The sequence below is a fragment of the Amborella trichopoda genome, chromosome 4 (genome assembly GCF_054954075.1).
Source record: "Amborella trichopoda isolate Santa Cruz 75 chromosome 4, AtrichopodaSantaCruz75HAP2 v2.0, whole genome shotgun sequence".
Classification (NCBI taxonomy): domain Eukaryota; kingdom Viridiplantae; phylum Streptophyta; class Magnoliopsida; order Amborellales; family Amborellaceae; genus Amborella; species Amborella trichopoda.
The window spans coordinates 22,597,804-22,608,774 of NC_142339.1; the positions used below are offsets into that span (position 1 = coordinate 22,597,804).

At 39.7% G+C, this 10,971-nt stretch overlaps 1 long non-coding RNA gene across 1 annotated transcript; it reads left to right on the plus strand.

The window, feature by feature from the left end:
- The first annotated feature begins 593 nt into the window (after nt 1-593).
- LOC148782352 (uncharacterized) lies at nt 594-10,643 on the plus strand. The gene is made up of 2 exons (XR_016053382.1): nt 594-8,994; nt 9,123-10,643. It is a non-coding gene; the product is annotated as an uncharacterized LOC148782352 (long non-coding RNA).
- Nucleotides 10,644-10,971: the final 328 nt, after the last annotated feature.

The following is a 10,971-nucleotide window of genomic DNA, read 5'->3' on the forward strand; positions in this document are numbered from 1 at the left end:
TCCCCCATAGAAAATAATTTTAATTTAGGCTAGGATTTTGTCGCCATTGTGTGACTCAATTTGAAGTAGATCTTGGAGATCTTTGGGGTGAAGAGATTTTTCGCCTTTCATTCCATAAATCAGCCATTGTGATTAAAAGAATTTGCTAGGACCATAATTTCTCAGTTTCTATAACTCTATTACCATCAAATATTTTATATAGAGAAAATAGAACATTGTTTAATTGATTTCAACTAATCACAAGACTTTACCTTTTTAAAAAAATCTTCCTATTTCAAAAAACTTTCTATTATCTGAGAATATCTTCTTGAAGTCTTGATCAACAAGCTACTCCATTGGGAAAGAGGAGGTAGGGTGTGCCACTTAGTATGAGCTCATGTGGCCCCATGCCCCAATATTATGGGCTTTTTTGTGGTGACCCACAAGTCCAATGGGCTCCCACAACAACTACATTATTTTAGACTTGTAAAATCATTGTTTATAAAACAAAAAATAATTTTATTTTCTCTATGAAACAATTAAATATAGAAAATTTGTTTTAGACTATTTAAAAATAACTTTTTTCCAAAATGAAATATCTAGACAACTTAAAAAATTGATTTTAATACTCTAAAATATAAATAACATATAATTAAACATATTAAAATGAATTTGAAGTAGAAGATGGATCCAAAGAGTTAGGAATAACTCAAATATATTGTGGACTCTATCTATTCTAAAAGACTATATCCCACTGTCATTTTCTCAAACTAACCCAATAGATCCCATGACCCATAGCCCATCATAGAGGATCATACTTGGACTATGAAAGTCATCTAATAAATGAAAGAAATAGAATTCTAGTCCATGGATTATATATCCCTCCCTATTAATAATTCTAAGTCATATTGTAGCACAATACCTCATGAGTCCTTCCAACACAATCCAATATTGCAGGGAGACATTTCTTCAGCACATGTACACAACTTGCCCCAGGGGGCTGTCCGAAAGGCTAGTTGGTGTACATGTCATGCAATGACAATGATTAAAATTTTAGCTTTTGTCTTCTCTAGTGAACTACCTCACACAGGGGTCACATAGAGTCCCCTGGCCAACCACCTTGGGTATATCTCCAACCTCATCAAGAGATAACCTATCTATGAAATCCTCTTCAGTTGTGCACAATGCCCTGGGCTACCAATTTTAGACATTAACTCAAGCCTAGCCAGTTGATACTCAAGTGAATCTCGGCATCATGAATGCCTGATAATCCATCTAGTCCATGATTCCACTAGAACCATCATATTACTATATGAAAATGTTCAGTACATGCTTTCATAAGGCCTTTAAATGACCACATAATCCCAATACATAATTGATGAGTCAAGTTACACGTATGTTAGCTGGACGTCAGGCCTCGTAATGAAGTCGCAAAAGTTCATGATTACCCTGACAATGGGGGTACCAATGTTGGCTGCTAGAACCAACAATGTCAGCTGCTCATTGGCCCCCTGGCTGAATACCGATCTTGAAATGCTCAGATTGTAGTAGAAAGTAACCATCATTGTTTTGAGGGTCCCGACACTAGAGACATAACTAGCCACATCAAGACCAATTTTGAATGGGAGCTTCTAGTAGCAACGCCCAATGCTATCAATGATGTCGTTATCACTTGGCATGCCACCTCGTAAAATCACATCGGATTTAATGAAGGGGGTAACATTTTACACAACTCGTAATCATTTTGTCCCAACATCATAGGTAGTAGCATCAGCGTGGTTACCTGTGGGATTGGCAATAGTTATCCCAGATTCAATTGCAAATTTGGGACATTGTTTAAGGAGGTCATATCTATAAATAGGGGACGTCTAGATTTGAACCAAAACCCTACAGATAAAATACCGACCGTGAGCCCTCTATCTCAATACAATGAAACCTTAACTGCAATACATCTGAACCTTACTCTCAGTATCCCAAGGTCCTAAAGTTCTTTTGATATAAATCTCTTCTTTTGGCAGACCTAAAGAACTGGAGAAGTCAATACATCTAATTCAATCCTAAACTGACACTGACTTTGTGTGACAAGCCTAGGGGCTTGGCTTGAGGTTATCCGCCCTTTCTTTTTCTTCATTTCATTTATTTTGTCTAGTTCTAAAATGTTTCTCAATCCCCTCCTTTTCTTGAAAATCACCTTTCAAAGAGTTTTTAGTTTTGTTGTTTCATGAGGAAGCACTATCAATGATCAGTTCTGGGGCGGTTATGTGGCCAATCTCTGCCTCGGATCAAAGTTCAAAGGGGACCCCTTATGTACCACTAATTCGATGGGTTTAGGCCCAAAAATGAAGCAGAGGTCACAATTGCTCTGCTGAAATTTTTGTGTATAAACAGTCTGACACCCACCGTAGGGCCCATCGAGCATCTGAAGTACCCCTCTGAGCATCGTCCCGAAGGGTAGTCTTAGGTGAAAACTCACATCCTTTCATTCCGAAGAATTTTATGAGGATTCTAGGGTCTAGATCAGGCTAACTTTGGAGGTATTATTAGTGTTTTGTCCATTAGGTCCCCAAAACCTCATGTTTTCCTTCTATTTTATTACTTTCTGGTTCCTTTTCTTTGGAAATGTGAGGGCCTAGGCTTGGCTATTAGCAATACCAATATTTGGACTGAGCATGCTGATACCTGGGCTCTTGGATTGCTTCTGGTGAGCCTTGAGTTCAACGAAGCCACTCCAGATGTTGAAGTTGTCGATGCCAACATTAGTATCCGGCAGCTCTAAAAATTTCTCGTCTTTTTTTTGGTTCGTTTAGATTATTCCCTACATCTTGCTGCATTATTGTTTTCTATTTTCTTTAACTTATAACAGAAAACAAAAACCCCAGAAGTCCCTTGAGGCTGAGGTTAGGGGTAGCGATGTTGGAGTGACTACTTCAAATGTCGGTGCTGCTACCATCAGTGTAGCATCCCAGGGGCCAGAACACCCCCTGTTTTCCATAAGTTCCATTTCTTGCTTTATGTAGTTTCTTTCTAGAAGACAGGGGCCTCAAATTGACGCTACTATTAGTAACTCCAGTGTTTGGCCTGACCAAGCTGATACTTGGGCTCCTGGATTTCTTCTGGTGAGTCCTGAGTTCAACATGGCCCCTCCCAACGTTGAAGTTGCCAGTGTCGGCATTGACATCCAGCAGCTTCAGAAGTTTCCCATCTTTTTTCTGTTAGTTGAAATTATTCCCTTAGTCTTTCTGTATTCTTGTTTTCTATTTTATTTAACTTGAAAAATAAAAAACTCTTCAAGGGTTGCCTAAACCCTTGTCCTAATTGCACCTTCGATTGGGCCCCTGCGACCTCAGTTGCCCGTTGCTAGACCTGTGCCCGGCGCTCACCTATCATTCACTTTGCTTGGGGGCACCTCCCGGCCCGAGGCGCACCTCGCTCGGCATAGACCATGCCTGGAACTCACCTTCTAGCACTCTTATTGGTTGGGGTCACCTCTCCCCCATTCTAATTGCACCTCTAATTAGATCGCCCCTAAGTTGAGGCAGACTACACCTGGCACGAACTATGTCTGATGTTCATTCGCTTCTCATGTGCACCCGTGCTTCATACACACTTTATCACAAACTTGGACATGAAAGAAAAACCTTTGCTAAATATTCTTCGAAGACCCTGGATTTGACCTTAATGTTTATGGAACATGCACCTAGTTCCTAGAGGAAGGGTAGTTGGGAGAGTTGGCCTTCAACAAGAGTGTGACCCCTTGTATATTTCCCGGCCTTTAAGAACACCCCACAATACTTTGGTCCAATATCCACTTATAGGAGAGGCTTAGATCGTTATACCCCTAACCTATCTCATTTTGAAATTTACCCTTAGAATACCTTAGACATTTGACCTACCCAATACACCAAAACATCTAATATTCCATGTGATCTTTTGCCAATGTTAGGAGCATGTCTCATGACTAGGATAGATTGGGATCTCGAGGGCATATTGAGTCAACGACCACTTCCCCACATAGATCAATGACATCCCACCACTAGTGCGAGGGGCATTATTCGCATGCTCCTTAGAAACCGTTGAACCACCACTAGTGAATTAAGTCTTAGTCCATTTGGTACCATTACCAGAGTCCTTAGTCTCCAAATAGGTAGTCCTCGAGACCACCAACTCGGAATTGCAGATTATTAGGTCTGTATGACCACAAGAAATGCCTTGAATATTCAACGTCTTGGATCGGGGGCAATCCTACAAAATCTAAGAATTACACCCCAAAAACATCAACATGGTTAAACCCAAACTTACATTCATATCTTGAACAACCTCGATCTAGTTGGCCCAAGTTGAGTTAACCCCGAAAATAAAAAGATACACTGCACTCACCAAACCTAGAACCTCCGACTAGAAGTAGGGGCAACTCCACCTCACCTCCGACCATTGCCTTGGTTGAGGGTGGCCATGCCATAAAAGCCTTTGTCAAATCCCTCTGACAATCCCGTAACAGACGACTCAAGCGCAGCACAACAACCAGCCCATCCCCCTCTAGCATTCATGGCCAACCAATAACAAACTTACATTCAAACTATGGCCAACCCTAGCCATCCACAACATCCCCCATTGCCCAGCCATTGCTATCCTGGACCGTTCATCATCAACCCATGGGTGACCTATATCAGCCTCGACATGTGTCCGCCTGCTAATCAATCAATTCATGGTAGGGAGCTTCCCAGCAACTCTGCAACTTCAATAAAATCTCTAGTTAGGTATGTAGCCTTAGAAAACGCCATCAAGGATATTCAAGACACCATTTTACGGTTAGGAGTGCATGACAACATGCCTTTTGAGTCATATTTGGAAGGATTTGATGATGTCCCTCTCAGTTTCATTCTTCCTAAGTTTCAAAAGAAGTTTGACGGAAAGGGAGATTCAAGCCTTCATAGTACTAGCTACAAACTCATGATCCCGACAATCCGCGACTTGCCCACCGTGCTTAAACTTTATTCGCCTACAGTCGCGTAGGAGATGCACTTACATGATATGACATTTTCACAAGAGATTATCCGAATATGTCATACCATGAGATGTTTTGTAGGTTTGTCGCACATTTCTTAGCGAACAAACTACAAAAAACATCACTTCGAGATCTCATTGCTATAAGACAAAAAGATGCTGAGTCATTCAGAAACTTTGCCGAGAGATTTAAGATGTGATGGTTTATTTCATTCACATGTGCATTGTACGTGTCGTACTCCTTGAACAATTTCACTTCACTTCCCCATCTTTTCTACCACCACATACCTTTCTTCGGTCATCGTTTGTATATTTCTGCCCTCACACCTTCCCCATCTTTTTTACTCCATTCCTAACGATCTCTCAAAAACAATCTTCATACAAGGTATGCTCTACTCTTCTTACTCTTTTAAGTTTTTTATTTGGGTGTCTATTCTATGTAAGAGGTATGCATTAGAATGTTGATAGATTAAACTGCAAGAAGTGGTTAATAAATTAGATTACTTAGTTCATATGTCCCAAAGTTTTACAATGAATTTTTTTAACTTTTTTGAATGCATTGCAGCCATATTTTCCTTTTTATGTGGGAAATTAACTCCTTTTTTTAATCAATGATTTTTTTATTTTGGGGACATTTTGATTTATTTTCTTTATATCGGCTTTTTTCTACATGTTATTATTTATTTTAATCAAAATTTAAACACACCCCCCAAAAGAAAAAGAACTTTGTGGACATTCTATTCCCCAATACATTTAGCATCATATAAATAACTAATCACTACTTTTTCTTGTTTTTACCCCCTCCCCAATACATTTAGCATCATATAAATAACTAATCACTACTTTTTCTTGTTTTTACCCCCTCCCCCAGTCAAAAATAAATGTTTTAAAAACCAAACTATCATTCCCCTCTGTTACTCCCTAACTATTAATCTCTATCTACCCACCCTCTCTCTTTCTCTAACTTTCTCTTTCTACATGCCCTTCTCTCTTTCTCTCTCTACTTGCCCTCTCTCTACCCACCATCTCTCTCACCCTCTTTCTCTCGCTACCCACCGTCTCTCACCCTCTTTCTCTTTCTTTCTCTCTCTCTCTCGTCTCTTGTTGCATATACAAAATCTCTGTGCCACCAATTTTGCTAGTCCCTATCACCCATAAAAATGTGTGAGAAAGCATATTGGTGATTCTGATGGGAGAAACTGAGAAACATATACATTGGCTAGACTATATTTTGCATTTATCGAGGAGAGAGAGAGAGGCAGGTGGAGAGAGAGGGTTGGGGTGTAGATAGGGAAAGAGTGACTAAGAAAGGGACGGTAGAGAGAGAGAAAGAGAGATATGCAAGGCAAAGAGAGCGGGCGGGTAGAGAGAGATTTAATGGGTAGGGAGTATAGGAGGAAAATAGTAGTTTAGTCTTTAAAACATTTACTTTTTTATTAGGTAAAGCAAGAAACAATCGTGATTGGGTTATAGTTGTGATACTAAAAGTATTGGGGGTAGAATGTCTACGAAATTCATTTTGGAGGATATCCATAATTTTTCCAAATTTATAAAATATAAAACTTTATTTATGCAGGGGAGAGAGAGAACAGGTGCGAGAGAGAGAGATAGAGGGACACACTGTTTAATCTATATTTTAAGGAAAAATAAAAAATCACAGTGAAGTATAAATATGAAACTTTACAATGAAAAAGTATCATAAATTAAATACACTTGTTTATATTGGAGTCATTCCCAATTAGTTTTCAGAGTTGGTGCTGCCTCATAATAAGGAACTCCACTTTTTTTGTGAACAAATTTGTGCACATAGATACATGTATGCATACTTTCTTTTCTATTACAGTATTAAGTTAGAAAATTGTTTTAAAATAATTTTAGTTTATATTGAATTTTTATGCTTCTAAATGTCATGCATGTAATAGATTTTATAACATAAAGATTAAAGTATTTATTAAATACAAAACTTGAAAATCTTTTATGACCAATTTTCAAAAAAATTGTAAAAATAATAAGTTTTTGTCAATTTTCTTTTTATTATAACTACAGCTCCATGTTACCATAGTTAAAATTTTCTTATTATCTAAAGGGTGATTCATGATTAATCAGATTTTCAATTAATAGATGTCTTTGATTATTGAATATTTAATTGATATTTTACATGTAATTGCATACTTGCAATTCATGTAATTCAACTAATATAAGTTTTTGCACACTAACATAACCTGCTGCTGACAATTATATTTTTGAAGAAGCCTTATTTTAAGAAAAAAGTTTATATAGAGCCTCGGCCCTATAAAAACCGCACCCATTCTTTTAGAACTTTTGAATAATTTGATTATAGTTTCCCAATGTCGACAACACATTTGCATTGATTTATATTTGTTAAAGAAAAATTTAGAAGTAGCGCTGAAAATTTTTTGAAAGAGAAAATTACGTACGGAGCATATTGGGGTGGGTCAATTACAAATGGGAGCACATTGTTCTCAAATTATGGGCAGCACCCCTCTCTCCTTCTGGTGTTTGTTCCCAGTTTACCCTGTCTGGTAAACCGAACCAATAGATGAGGTTTTTGTGTTTATACGAAAAGAAGCTATTTGATGTTCGAAATATTGGATAACTCTTTAAGTTTTTTAAATTTAAAGTTTGTTGTGACTGCTTCTTTTTTTTCTCTCTCTAAATATCCAAACTCCCTATCGTTTCCCTCTTTTTCTCTTTTGCCAGCAAAACTCAAAAGAACTTCCACCTCCTCACCCTTTCTCCTCTCTCTCTCTCTATCTGCAACTGTATCTCTCTCTCGCTCGCTGCCACTGCACTTAGCCATCACCATCTTCAAGGAGAGGAAAAACTCAAACTTAGGATAGCTTGTTAGGAGATGAAGGTTTAATGGAGGACCGTTGCTTCCATTCACTAAATTCACAGATTTTTTCACAGTCAAAGCCCCCATTTCTAATTGAGTACTGAGTTTCCACAATTTCTTCACAATTTCCATTCTCTAGGAAATCTCTAGTTTCTCTCTCTAGAAAATCTCTAGTTTATCTCTCTATTTTCCATGGATTTTTCTGGTCTCTTTACTCTTTAGTTTTTGTTTTCTCCCTACAATTGTTCTGTTTCCTCTTTCTAATCTGAGGAAAACATGATCCCAGTGTATAATTGACCCGCTCCAGTATGGTTCGTACGTAATTTTCTCTTTCATGAATGGTTACATGGTCATGATTGATTAGCGAGTGATGATTACGACTCAAAAAAGGAAAAGAATTGTTGGAAATTACGGTAGGAAGAATATTTGATATGGCGAATTTCTTGGGTATCTCTAATATGTCGTATTGCTAATATCAAAGTAGCATTTCGTAGCATTTAGAAAACAGAAGGTGCAATATTTGTAAAGCAAGAACCCCATTGCCTAGTCACTGAATTACCCAAAAATAAAAAAGGACCCGATTGCCACTTCCGCCTCTCCCCAAGATTGTGTCCAGCATGACAAAATCACCGAATCCTTCCTCAAACACAGAATTAGAAATCCCTCATTAAGCCTAAAGATTGACTTCCCCTTTTGTACACCTTTTTTGATTTCCTTCTAAATAACATTACATTAACTCAATCCAAGCCATATATGGGTAAAAAGCCACCAAAAACAGCCTATTCTGGACTCTTGCTAGGAAATATTAGCAGGAATTGTTTGAGTTGTGATCTTAGTTGCAGAGAGAGAGGATGGGTCGTGTTGCAGGATTAACTGTAAGGAGAAATGTTGTCTCTATCCTTTTGTGTGCAATGATTTGGGTGCTTGAGACTGGTCTAGCTTCAGCTTTGCAGCTTCTCCCCCCATGAGGACCAAGGATGGGTTTTTGCATGCTCATCCAGATTAGCTCCATTCCTTCAAACCACACGCACCCATCCCTTCAAACCTCAGCCCAAAACAAGGGCTTTGGCCTTCTACAGGGTTTGGCAATGGCATCATAATCGGTGTCTTGGACTTTGGCATATGTCCTCAGCACCCATCCCTGAATGACACAGGTATGCTGTGTGTGGATGCTGGTCACAACTTTAACTCATCCCACTGCAACAAGTTAATGGGTGCCCAAGTCTTCAATGAGGGCATGACCCCTGGCTTGTCAAACTCACCCCTAGATGATAATGGGCAGGGCACGCACACAGCCACAACAGCAGCTGGAGGGTTCGTGGAGAGGGCTGAGATGCTGGGCAATATGCTCCACAGTTGACAATTTGGAGCATATGGCCCGGGGAATTCCGGGCCATATGCTCCACAGTTGACAATTTGGAACCTAGGGTCCTCACAGTCGGCGCCAATACCTTAGACAAGCAGCTCCGGGTGGACACAACTTGGAAATAGCAAAGTATTTCATGGCTATTCTATCCACCAACCGAAAAGCTTCAAGTCCAAATTACTATCCATTGTGTACCCGATATCCGATCCGCAATGCAGAGGCAATATAAGTGCAACTGCACTCTCCGGTAAAGCGGTGTTTTGCGAGTGGGGGTCAGATGGAGTGGACGAGGGGAATGTCATTGCAAATGCTGGAGCAACGGTCATGATACTCATGAATCCAAAGGAGGGTCTCTTCGAGGTTGATCCTGAAGGACATGTACTGCCGGTATCCAATGTAAACTACTATGACGGAATTGAGATAAAGGCCTACATAAACTCTGCGCTACACCCAGAGGCCGAGATATTATGATGATAGGCTCAATACTCGGCAAGGCAGTGTCTCCGGTGGTCTCCGACACCCCTTTGATAGGGCCCAACAAGCTAAGCCCAGGAATTCGGAAGCCCAACATCATCGGCTCGGGAGTGAGCATCTTGGCTGGGTGGCCTCCTTACATGACCCCAACAGGAGATGGGAAGGATGAGAGGAGAGTGTTTTTCAACCTGAAATCCGGCACCTTGATGTCAACTCCACATTTGAGAGAAATAGCTGCCGCATTGCTCAAGGCAGCACACCCAGAATGGTCGCCAGCGGCAATAAAGTCCGCCATGATGACCACGGCTGATGTTCTAGACAATAAGGGGAAGCCCATAAAGGACTTCAACCATGAACAGGCCAACGTCTTTGCCGTAGGTGTAGACCATGTAAACCCTAATAAAGCTGTCGATTGGCCTGGTTTATGATATCGACACAGAGGATTACATACCATATTTATGTGGTTTGGGGTACTCTGATTGTGAGATTCTAACCATCACCAGAAGGAGGGTACGCTGCTCAAACCAAACCAGCATATCAGAAGGGGATCTAAATTACCCATCTTTCTCTTTGGCTTTCTCGCCTTCTGGGCCGTCCACTTTTAGCTTTCGGCAAACAGTGACCAATGTTGGGGAAGGGAACTCATCTTACCTGGTGGACGTGAGTGCACCCCTTGGCGTAAACGTCACTGTGAAACCCATGAAACTTATTTTTACAGAGTTGAACCAGATGAAGAATCATAAAGTAACTTTCTCTCGCAAGGGAAGAAATCTTTCCTCTGTATCTGAAAGTTGTATAAAATGGTATTTCAACATCCGAAGATACCAAGTGAGAAGCAACATCGCCGTTTTCTTGAAACCTCTAATCTGGTGAAATTACACTACTTATTTAGCTTGAGTAGTTGCGCCATCATTCTTTTTGCTGTCCAAGTTCTTGATTTGATAAGATGAATTTGCTGTTTCGCACCGGATTAGAGGTTGGGGTATTTAGTGTAAATATCATGGATAAGAATGTGAGGCAATTATCCATCAAACAAAACTAAGGTTCTGAACTTAGTCAAATTAGCATTTTTAGTCTTGATGGTATGACGCACACACACAAAAGCTTCTTAAGATTTGACGACCTCTTTTCTTCTTGAAGCTTAAAGTCACCACGTATCTTAATAGTTAAATTTGTAGAAAATACTAACTATTCTCTCAAAGTCTCAATATTTTTGAGCTGGATCTCGCTAAGGACTAGGAAACAAGGAAAACTGAACAAAGCATGCATAAGGACATAAAGGACATGGAGA